Genomic DNA, 12,645 nt, shown 5'->3' with positions numbered 1-12,645 from the left:
ACCGTGGCGCAGGAGAGGAAATCAATACATGAAAGGATGAGGAGCACTGGGGTGGATTACCGTCTGGGGCCCTGGCTACTGGAGGGAGATAGAGGGGGTGTAGATGAGGCCTGGGGGGGTCGAAGAGCGTGTGCATGTATGTGTGTGTTTGGAGGAAAGGCGAGGGGGGGGCAGGGAGAGAGGCCAGATTGTCCAGTCCCATCTCTCCTGCATCCCCTCCCCTGACCAAGCGCAGTTTGAATCTTGACCCCTCCTATCAACCTCTGCTTGGTTTCTCTACAGGGCTCTGAGTCGCGAGGTGAACTGTCCAAGCAGGACCTTGTCACACACCAGACTGGACCCCACTATGGTCAAGGAATACAGTACAATTAGACCACTGAAATGACAGTGCATTTATGTGTGGAGACAATGGAGATCATACAGCTAATGCAAATACCACCTCTTCATAGGAAAATGTATTATTATATTTTTTTTTTCTGATGAAATCCAAGTGTGAGAAACAATTTAAACCACCAAACAAACAAAAAAATTACAAATACAAAACAAATAAAGAGCGGAAAATATATTCCTGTGTAACTTTGGATTTATATAAGAGTTATGAAACTACATAAGAAACTACTAAAGAGCAAGCAGTAGATTGATAACTCGAGTTACAAAAAATAAATAAATAAAATGTGCATAAAGCCAAATGGCATGACACAAGAGAAGCATAGAGAATTTGCCCTATCAGCGCTCTGACAGTGGAGGTTTTGGATGAAACCTGAGGATGAAAGGATATGCTCTACACACTGCACCTCTTTTAGGCCGTCGCTGTCCTGACTACTGGAGGGATGGGAAGAGAGATAGAGGTGGAGATGAGGCTGCAGAGTCCGTGTGAGTGTGTGTGTGGAGGAAGAGGAGAGGTGAGAAGGGCAAGAGGCCAGATTGCCCATTCCCATCTCAATCCCCTCCCCTGACCAAGCGCTTTTTGAATCTTGACCCACCCCATCAACGTCCCCCTGGCTTCAGAGCGCCGTTCCGTGCCGGCAGGTGAAGCATCAGATGGCCGCGGTAACACACATGTCATGTAAAATGAATACAGTTACAGCCGCTTTGCACTGATAACCAAACGCTATCTGTGCCGCGAATAATCGCCTCATGTTACCGGCGTAAATTAGAGAGCCCCAGAGAGAGAGAGTGTGTGTGTGTGTGTAGTGTGGCATTTATGTGTAAGTTTGGGTCTTCTGCAGGGGGCCAGATAATAAATATCTATAATAAATATCATTATTATTGGGTCAATCTCGCCCAATAACGGAGCCACTGTGAGAGATGGCACCAGGGACTGAGCTGGATATTGGCAATATATCAGCATTGATTATTGAGAGTGCTGACAGAGAGAGGGAGGAAAAGTTAATAAAAACTAATAAAAAAAAGACAAGGAATACCGAAAGAACAGGGGCTTTAGCTGGATCAGCTGCCTGTTTCCACGGAGGCTGTGAAAGGATCCAGATAGACTTGTGTGTCTCTGTATTTATTTAGAACTTGTGTATCCAGCGGGTGGTGTGTATACATTTTATCACACTCTGTTTGTGTGACTTTGAATAGGTATTGACATCTGCATGCAGCCACACACCTGCAGCTTCTCCTTCTGGTGCATGATTTCGTCTTGGATTGATTGAATCTTGGTTTGGATCCCGAGTCTGTACAAGTCTTCCCACACACATTGGCACCAACTACGATAGACAAACAATATTTACCCACTCACCCCCCACACACACACACAAACAAAGACACCAGCAAACAAGTCTTTATAAAAAGCCATGCATCATATCCATATTATCTTGACAAATCTATACATCATGTCGGAGCGCGGCTTCATGTGAATCTTGCGCTCGGCGGCGGGTTATTGCTGCGGGTGTGTGGAGGGGATGTGAGAGGAGGGTCGGGCCACTGTGTGCCGGTGGGCCCGGGTGTGTTGGGAGCGACTGTGAGCCCACGTTGTCCATTCCAATTGGGTCTTGTTAGGTGGCTGACACAGCCAGGAACGGCGCTGTTGGCTGCTATTGATTCACCGGTGACGCCGGTATTGATGAGCAAAAAATGTCATTGAACCGCCTCCTTTGTCAACGTGACATCACCGTTTAACTGCAGCCGGGCTGACACACACACGATGGTTCCATGTTTTGTGGGGACCTCTCATTGACATAATGCTTTCCCCAGCCTCTCACCCTAAACCTCACCATCCAAAACACCTCAACCAAACTTCAATTCAGTTTTATATTGTCCCAGTTATTTTCAAGTTGTGATAATGCTTTCCTCAGCCTCTTCCCCTTAACTGAACCATCCAAAACACAAATGTCCTCACAAACCAAAATGTCCTCACAAGAAGGTGGCAACAAATGCACACACACTCTCACTCTCTCTCACACACACACATACGTGTGTCTTTCTATCTTAGTGAGGACTGTCATTAACGTACATTGACATAACCCTTTCCCCAGCCTCTCACCCTAAACCTAACCATCTAAAACAAATGGCTAAATTTAATATTTACGCTTAACCGAAATAAAATCCAATTATAATAACTGAACTAGTTTGTAGTTTTAAGCCTCAAACTGAGGCTTGACAAAGTGAGGACTGGCCAAAATGTCCTCACTTTGCAAAAATGTCCTGACTCCTGACAGGTTCTCACAAAGGTAGAAGTACAAGAACACACACACACCAGCACCGACTCCGCCAGTAAAACATGTTTTATTAAGTTCACACTATTAAATCTGCAACAATATCTCTTCAAAGATGCTTCACTGATCAGTGGTGTGGGCTCTCCTCCCATCCTGGTGCTTCCTCTGTTGACTTCCTCTTTGACCCAAATGTGAACTGTCTTTTTTCTTTATTTCCATTTCTTTTCATCATAACCTTTAAGGTTTTCCTTCCTCTTTTGTTTTAACTTGCTTGAGTTTTTGGGACAGAAAGGTGAGTTTTTGGTGTGGTTTCATCATTATTTTTGTCCCCGAGATGAGCTCACTTCTTTGTAACGTAATGTACTGGTAATTGGTTTTTTTTTTCAAACTATACTACTATATATTACTGTTTTAAAAATATCTTTCAATTTCAGTTATGAGTGGAAACCTCCCTAAAATGATGGACAATACTGTAAGAGTTCATGCTCCAGGTTGAACATCTGGCTTCTTCATGTATTTGTCTTTTTGAATGAATGAATATTTAGTCCAATCCCACATCAAACATACATCCAACATTTTCTGAATCATTTCTGAATATTTTACTGTCAGCCAGTCAATGCTCCTCATTGCCTGCTTCCTTTTTGTGACGCAGCAGTGGGCAGGGGGCACCTTGTTGATCACCAGCTTCCATGTCTTCTGACACTGAGTGTGTCATCATGTTCTCGGGTCTTACTTTGGCTTCCTGTTTGGCAATTCTCTCTTTAGAACGAGGATCTTTGTGGCTGTGTTTTCATCAAGTGGGAGGCGCCGACTTTCCAACAGACTCTCCTACCACAGTTCACCTTTGTTTTACTCTCAATACCTCTTATCAGATCGGAGCTCTTGCCATCTGATGTGTTTTAGCTGAGTACGTTTTTGGGTCAAACACATTTTCTTAACTCCCACACATTAGTCAGGGTTTTACATTTGAGTTCAGATTAGATTAGATGTCCTTTATGTATCCCACAATGGGGAAATTCAACGTGCGACAGCAGCAACAGTTAATGACAAGAAAGACACACAAAAAAAAACGCTCAAGACATTGGAGGTACCTGTACATGACAAACATCTAAGAGGTTCACAAAGCATCAGTATACTTAAAAACACAGTTAAAAAAAAAAAAAAAAAGTAAAGATAATAAAGGAATAAATAAATAGCCATAATATATAAACAAATACAACAAAAATAAATAAATTATTATTGTGTCTGAGAAAAATGTAAATGAGTATTGTTCATAATGTTTATAATGTAGGGTTTCATATTTTATTCCTCTTTCTTTAATATTAATTAGTTTGAACATGGCTGGCAGTAGTTCTTTCTTCTTCTATGTTCATCTTCATCAGATGTTGGACCTAAACGTCCTCTTAAAGTTTCCGGTTTTATTCCAGGCTGACCAACACTTTTAGCCTCTGCACTATATCGGGGAGTTTTAGTACTGTTGGTTTTACAAACAGGTCCTTTTTATGTCCATAGTTGTATTTGTATGTTGCATGTGTCTTTGAGAAGCAGTAGCCTTGTGTTGCAAACACCATACCTCCACACCGCAGTGCAGGTGTGGCAGTATCTGCGTACAATATTGGGCCCCAAAAAGTGCAAGTTTATTTACTGTATTCAGCTTTTTTTTGCTTCTCAAACTCATTGTATGTTGTTTCAAAAATGTGATGTTTCTGCTGTCATTTCCGGGGCCTGGTGTATATCAATAGAAATCTTTAGAATAAGCCAAAATCAAATCGTTTCCAAGTTTCTCACCAACCCTGAAAGTTCTCAAGTTATTCAGATCAATCCGTGAAGGCCATGATAAATGTAATTGCAACTGTCCTCGTATCAACATGCGCTCTGTTAACACTCTCACCTGTAAAGGTTTATTGATTTTATCTCCTCGTCCTTTGATTTCCTGTCTGTTCTAAGAGCCGAGAGATTCCGTCAGAGCCGCCAGCCGTGCATTCCTGGACTTCATATTTGAACTTTGTTTTATTTGAATGGTTTGTCCCGATGTCTCTTTTAATCCGACAGAAACTGCTTAGCAAAATGGATGAGTCTGAACAAGCGGTGCGGATCAATCAGAACCCACAACTGAATTGGACCTCTTGAGCCTTTTGATACTGCAACTGAAGAATTTCTACTCATCCTGGTCCTGTCAAAACAGCACTAAATGGGCAGGATTTGTTTGTGTGTGTGTGCATCCGCTCAGCATCAGTTCCAGTGAAAAACATCATGCTCAATATTCAGACGCTGTTATTTCAAACATTCATATCAATCACTCTGAATGAATAACAGGAAAATTACCAAGAGTGCAATAAACTACGGGACTAATGCACGGAGCCGTGTTATGACTAATGTTTAGCCTGAGGACGCTTGTGCCTCACTCTGATTGGATAAATATTTCATGGCACAATCGCACCTACAGCGCACGACATCAACCTCATGTGGTGACAAATTGAGGCAAATGGCTTTCCATGAATATATTTGTATATGGAGAGGAGGACTTGTGAACACGCCTTTGTTTGCCTGTTGCACTTAAAGTAAAGGTCACCGACGTGCAGTATGGCTTCAATTAAGACGCGGGTTGTACGTGTGCACAAAGGCTAAATAGAAAAATAAATTCACAATTGAATTTGTTTACTGTGAGTCATTTCCTTTGAGTAGTCAGCCAGTTTACCACCTTGCAATAGCTATCAAACAAACTCACTCAGTATGATTGGAATTTTTAGAGAGGTTCTGAGGTTATTAAAAACAAATAAATAAAAATATATCTTAAGATACAATAGCTTAATTGTAACTGTATTTGCAGCCACTATCTACCAAGTATGCAACGATAACTTGTGTTCTCTCTGAAAAAATGACATTTAAAAATGTAAGGTTTATCTACTAGTTGAATATTGTCATCTGTTTTCACAGCAAATTTGCGTTTTAACGCCATCGCTCATACTGTATGTGACTGATGTGTACTTTGATGAATTTGCCTGTGAAGGAACGAAAGCTTCTAACGTTCCTGGAAGACCTTTTGTAACCTTCACAGGACTCGCTGTAGCATCTGTGAGAACATGAAGCTCCTCTGATGAACTTTCATCCAGGTGCATCAAAACATCACACCTGAACTGTTGGATCCTTATTGCTCCTTATACTTTTCCTTTTTATGGTTTCCTTTATGTGTATTTCTCCTCAAACAGTGGAAAAAGATTTATGAATAAACTGTTAAAGGACTCTAATAATTAACCGCATCTGTTTTCTGCTCAGAGGGTTAGAGGTGCTGATCTTCATCTGTGCTCTATACACTCACTCAGTGAGAGCTGAAGGTCGTGTGACAATAAGAGTCTCAGTAGAAGCAGTGATCCAGAGCACGTGAAGCACCGTGGCGTTTTCATGAGAATGATCCTTGATTTCTGTCCTTATTGCTGTTACTTCACTGTTGCCTTGTGTACATCTCTTTGTTACTTGTGAGAGGTGGTGTGGTGCATTATGGGATAAATTCCTCTCCTTATTTGTGTGGCTGTGTGGACAAACATCGGGGACTTGATGTTCTTGTTCGGCCTGATCACGGTCCGGTGTTGCCGAGCTCTTTAACTGGGGGTCGTCGGCCAGTGGTGTCCCAGGGGAGCGCGATCTGTCTTGGCTGTGCATCCCTCACTTTCGGTGCCTTTCTTTCACTGTTTGGGCCCGTGGGTCTTCTCGGTTCCCTGGGGAGTGAAACATGTAGAGACGGCGCCGCTGCAGGGGCCCTATAAGCACGGAGAGAGAAACACACTCCAGGGGGGAGTTTGGTGGTCACACTTACACAGACAGATGGAGCGAATGAACGATAAACCTGTAATATGTCATTTCCAAGTCACGGCCTGTGTGTTTCAGTGTGAAGACCTTTGCTGGAGGTGATGATGGAGAATGTATTTGCCAGAAATCTCACTTCATTTTTTTTTTTCATGGCTTACTTGTGAACTCCGAGATAATAATATGTCAGTATTCTATTGTGCTTATATGCTGCCTGTCATGTATTTGCACACAATCGTTTTCTCTGGTAATTGCTCTGGGAGATGAGTTGTATTTCAGTGGACACACGATGAGAGTGAGTGAAGGTCAGCACATAATGACCACATTAAAACAGAAAGAAATACCGCTTTGGACGGACATTATTGACAGGAAGTGTCAGATACATTTAGCAAACGTGTAGAGAGGTAGATGAGGAGAGGAGCTGTGTGGCAGTGGAGGATTATGGGTTTTCACATTGAGCAAATTTGGTACTGTAGAAACTGGTTGTTGCTCGAAGTTGATTCAAGTTTGTCCCATATTCATTTCAGTTAAAGAGCTGAAAGACTGAAAGCTGAAGGGAGGAACAGCGATTTATGAGCATCGCTCACCCTCACTTCACCTTTCTTAATAGCCACTTGAGCTCACTTTTTATATCTATCCTAAATGTAACTTAACAGATGGTGTCCAAAAATGATGACTCTTAAGAATAACCTCAGAGGAACCGAATGCTTAAGAACATTGTATTGTAAACATATGCTCTGAAGAACAGCATAACAATGATGGAGAACACAGTTGGAAAGGATGCTTGTGTTTGGACAGACAAGGAAGTGAGTCTCCGCTGCGAGTGTTTTTGCTCTGTCTCTTTATTAAAATGAACGTCATGGACCCAAATATAAATGTAAAATAAAGACCTAGAATTGACTAAAATGAGCCCTTAACAGCTGAGGTGGAGATGGAAAGGACCAACACTTTGTTCTAGTACTTCAGTGCACTTTTATTGCTTATGGTTTGAGCGTGAATGCAGCACAGGAACATGAGGATGATCTCTGAAAGGACTGGTGTAAGTACCTGATTTGACTCGGCTACTGCGACCACCGATGATGACGTTGGATCATACATTGCTCATACGTCGGCAACATGACCACTAACTAGCAGAACAACAGAAATGACGTGTACAATAGTGAGATTGGGACCAATGTCCTGTAAATGCTCAAACAAGTACAAGTATACTGTGTGACATACAACATTTACAGTCCGTACGACCATAGTCCACTTAAATTCATTGGGATTTCACGTACAGTTTAAAGATGCTAATGCTAATCATCACCAGCTTCAGGAACACATTTCGTTTCGTTCATACTTTACTGCAAAGTCAATAAATCATCTTTCAGTCCGAAAAGTTCATTTTACTGAATGTTTATGTGACCGGTGTCACTGGTGCTCCAACCGCCCGAGCACAATCTTCTTGAGGTCCGATATGTATGTTGCTTTTTGTTTAGTGAGTGCAGGTAGCGCGGACAGTGACATCTCTTTGACACCGTCAAATTATGACTGTTACATAAGAGTTCATAAAAACATATACCGTAGGTTGATGTCATTATCAATAGTCGCACCGAGCCAATCGGGCACTCACACTGGCACCGTTTCTTTAAGAAATGATTGAATCCACCTCCGTTCAAGCAAGTACACGTTAACTTTCAGTGTCTGCTGGTTTCATCCTTGATATCTTCCAAGGGTTAGTGAGTTTGTATCATTGGTAAATGCTAGTAACTTATCGAGAGAACCATCTGGCGACCTTCACCCTTTCATCTCCGCTCGCATCACTTCTGCTTTGCGTCCTGATTGGTCTCCCACAAACCACGGGGAGGACGAACTGTCATTCAACATGAAGTTGCGAAAAGGCATATGGCCATGTAAAATATGAACGTGCATGTAAGTCGCTCGTCAAATACAAGTTACATCCGACTTACGACCTGGTCAACTTACGTCCACCTGTACTTACGACAACGGCAAGCAGATGCTTTTTTTAAAAATTCAAACTCTGGCACCGCAGCACGTAGCAGCCCGGCAACAGATACGACAGTTACGGCAGCACAGTATCCCAGCATCTCACACAGCTATCTACCACTACAGTAGCACCTATAAACCTTGCGTCGGCTATAATGGATGGCTTTCGACTTACGTCGACTTACTGACTTACAACCAGTTGGTCGGAACCGATCCCAGTCGTAAGTCGGATGTTACTTGTGTATTGTGTTACGTTTCACCCTAGTTAACACGTTCTTCACCCATTCTCTTTGACAGCCCTATTATATACAGTATATATATATATATATATACGTAGGTAACAACCTCATTGAACACTTAACTTGTTTTAACAGCCATGCAGCTACAGGAGTGTGTCAGCTGAGGACTGCCATGAACACTTCATTTCACGACAGTATTTTAGAATTTTCCGCATCTACACATTTCAAAAACCCGACTTAAGATGTGACGTTGAAAGGGAGCCCCTGTGTGGGCAGAGTCGCTAGCTCATTAGCATTTTAGCATATGAAGTTATTGCAATAAGCCCAACACGTTTTCATGATACACTTGTGCTGCATCAATTACATTGAAAGGTGTTGTGTTATACAATGATAAATGAGGTGTAACACAGTTTGGGATTCAATGTAGCAGAATAGAAAGTCTTTATTGCCATTACACACAGAAATGTACACAGGGATTATTACGTTCTCATTCATTATTACAATCCCGTCCTTTTTTTTACCCATTTTCTGAACGTCTTTCTGGCTTATTTTGTGTTCTGTTGTCCTCCCATCCCCGTCAAGACGGAGAGGAAGAGTTTGGTTAGATGAGGTGTGCGTTGGTGATGAAGGTGTTGGTATCCCTCCTTCTCACCTCTCCGTCTTCCTGTACCCCTCCAACACCATCTTATTTTCCCCTCCTTCAATCTCAAACACCCTCCCTCCATCCCTCTCTTCCACACACGCACAACCACACTACATTCTACAAGAAATAATTGCTTTTGTCTGGAAGGAGAGCGGGGCGGAGGGATAGGGGGCGCGCATGGCTCCCTCTATGGAAAGAAGGGGGCCTTTGAAGGACAACCGGTCACTTCCCATTCTTCCTGCTCAGGCTCATCTCCCTTTTCCTCCCTGTCTGTCTCTGAGCTTCATCACTTTACTCTTGCTTTTTTATATCTCATTTATCCTCGCTGATCTTTACACTTCTCTCTCTTCTCTTCCGCCTGCTCCCATTCCTTCCTCCTCGTCCTCCTCCTCATTGGCCCTGTGGATGTCATCTGTCATATATGAAGCCAAAGAGAAGGACAATAAAACCTGGTTGTCCACTATGGGAGATGACACATTTTTCTTAATTAAGAACACGCCAGCTCTCAGCGCCGCTCACATCCTTCTGTATCGACGATTCCGGCGAAAAACAGAGGTCAATAAGGATCTAAAAATGACATTACGCCTGTAATTTATTTAAAATTTCCGTCCAGTCACATCTTATCGCCGGGGTGCATAAGCAGCCCTGCGGGATGAAGCTCTCTGGCCCTGCAGGAGCGAGATCCCGCTCGCTCTTATTGATCTGTCTGTATTGACTGCCATGTTTAAGGTATAGATTTTTCTATTTAAAAATCTATACGGACAATAATCTGGTGTGTAAGCGTCCAGTGTTGACTGATGCCGGCCTGTAATTGACAGCGTGGAACCATTGAAGCCTGATGAAACTGGGGGTGATGGGAAAAGTAGCCGAGGCAAAAAGAAATGGTGCCTCTGTATCAGCAGGAAGATGACGTGTAACATTTATTTTAATCCAGCGCTAAAACAAATAGATAAAGATAAATAGCTAATGGATGTTTACATGTGGTTGCTGGGTCAGTGACTTTTTTTTTGGATCTACGAAGAATAGAAAGAGGGAACAAAGAGATCCTTGACATCGATGAGGAATCACTGACACTCAACAGGAAGCGATAGCTCAGTCCACCGTCATCTTTTTTGACAAACTGGCTTACATGATGACGAGGCACATTTTCAATCAGAACTATTATTTCTTGATCCTCGTAAATCACTGTGGGCCTGAAAGCTGCTCGATATATTTCTACTCTAATATCTTCTCTGTACTCCTAATTCAGTTCTTCAATGAGAAACATCTGTTAAAGGTACAATGCAGTTTGAACTGGAAAGCAACAGACCTCTCTTGCAGTCACCTCTGGAAAATCTGGGTGGGGCCATTGAGAGCTCCGAAGAACTAGACTGATCTGTTGCGAAATGTTGACCACGTATAAGTATTTCAATACGGCAGGAATCACATTCTGGTGCGTCTTGTAGCTGCACTTGTGAAGTGTGGTGTGTTGCATTCAATGACATGTAAAATGATCGGTTCAGTTCAGCACAACACTAGTTCATAACTATAATGATTCAATGAACTTGACTCGTACGCAGCTGACTCATTTGTTTTTGGGGCAAAGGTCGTCGCCAAACAAGCGGCCATTTTGCACTCGATTCATCCTTGTTAGTATTCAACAATCTATGGTGACTAACTTAGCCAAAAGCAAACTGGAAAACCTCCTGATTTTAAAATTGGAAACATAACTGTAAACTGCTTGTATTGGAAAGAGATGCAGCACATTCCTCTCTGGAAGTTAAGTTGAATGAAACTTTTAAAATGCTTATTATGCAACAATGTGGGTCACAAATGATGGCAATACTTTAATGCATCAAACACGGAGACATTCTTAAAAGCATCCTCTGATTCACGTCCGTTTGTGATTATATAGACGCAGGACAGAGGGGAGCGCTGTGAAAACTTAAAACAATAATTGATGCAGCACAGACGGAGTAAAGAAGGGATTTAGCAAGGAAAACCTGAGGAGCCAGGAGGAAATGGAGCATTAAAAAAAGAATGGAGTGTAAGTTAGATAATCTGTCTGTCCTTCAGTGAGCAGTGGAAGTGTTTGCTTCCGATGTATTTAAAGTAGATGTTCTCTCTGTGTTTGAAGTAGAGGTTCTCACACAAGAATGGACCTCCAGGCGCATATGGCACCCCGCCACTAAAACCAATAAATCCAGCTTGGAGACTATTTTTTGTGTCTATGATTTAGCATTGTTTAATGGGATAACCAGGTGCAGTATTGAACGCAGCACCATTGAAGTGTAGAGTAGCCTTGAAATGAGTGTCAATGCTTGTTTTTGTATGGTGCAAGAGAGCCTGCGAGAACGGCACTACTTGTGCACAAGTGCGCGTGGCTGCCTTTGAGTAACCCAAGGTTATCGCTACATATTCATTTTGGAGGCAAACTCACATGCTGACCTTGTGGCCTTTACCAAAACTATTCTTAACTTTATCATGGTTTCTTGTAACACGCAGTGACCACAGCTGTCCACTGCTTGTGCTGTTGCATTGTGGGACTTGAGACTGAAATATGCAGAGGAAGAAACATCCAATTATGATTCGGTATTGTCATGAGTTCAGGATCTTAACTGAAAGTCTACAAGTTTGGACTGGAAATGTATTATTTAGGTTAAAAACTAAAGTTTCCATCAGCAAATCTGATCATTTGTTTTATTTTACAGCTTTTTTTTTTACAGTTACATCGCAAACGTTTTTGTTGCATTGTGAGCATTATGATGTGACTGTTGTATCAATGTACCATTTTGTTGTTTTAGAGTCAAGTGTAACCAATCAATAACCATTATTATCTTGAGTTCACAGTGAAATTTTGTCTATTTACTCTTGAGGGAGTGAGACAAACCACCTCACAAGTGAATTCTTTCTTACTCTAGAATAATTATAAATTGTAGTGTTAAGTTAAAAAGTAATGATTTTTGCTCTGAATGATGCGTCCATTGAGAGCATTCTTACCATGGTCATGTGATCTCTGTGAGCGTTACTCGGGTCATATTGGTCACCTTGTGTTTGATGCATAATTTTGGCACCATGTGTCAGCGTTTTATTTTGAATGCCCATTTCAGAGGCAAAGATGAAGCACCAGCTGGCAAATCGATGTCCATGAGTAACCCCCCTTATGTTTTCAGGAATATCCACCAACTTATGGTATATTTTTATTATTCCTAGTGTGATGTTTTTTTCTCTCTCTCCCTGATAAGGAGCCTGCTCTGCTGCCACTCATGGGGGCTTATTAAAAGAAGCAGAGACGAGATAACTTGTGTACATCCATTCAAGTTAAGCACTTTCA

Source organism: Synchiropus splendidus, chromosome 12 (assembly GCF_027744825.2).
Source record: "Synchiropus splendidus isolate RoL2022-P1 chromosome 12, RoL_Sspl_1.0, whole genome shotgun sequence".
Classification (NCBI taxonomy): domain Eukaryota; kingdom Metazoa; phylum Chordata; class Actinopteri; order Syngnathiformes; family Callionymidae; genus Synchiropus; species Synchiropus splendidus.
Note: the sequence above shows the minus strand (reverse complement) of the source record.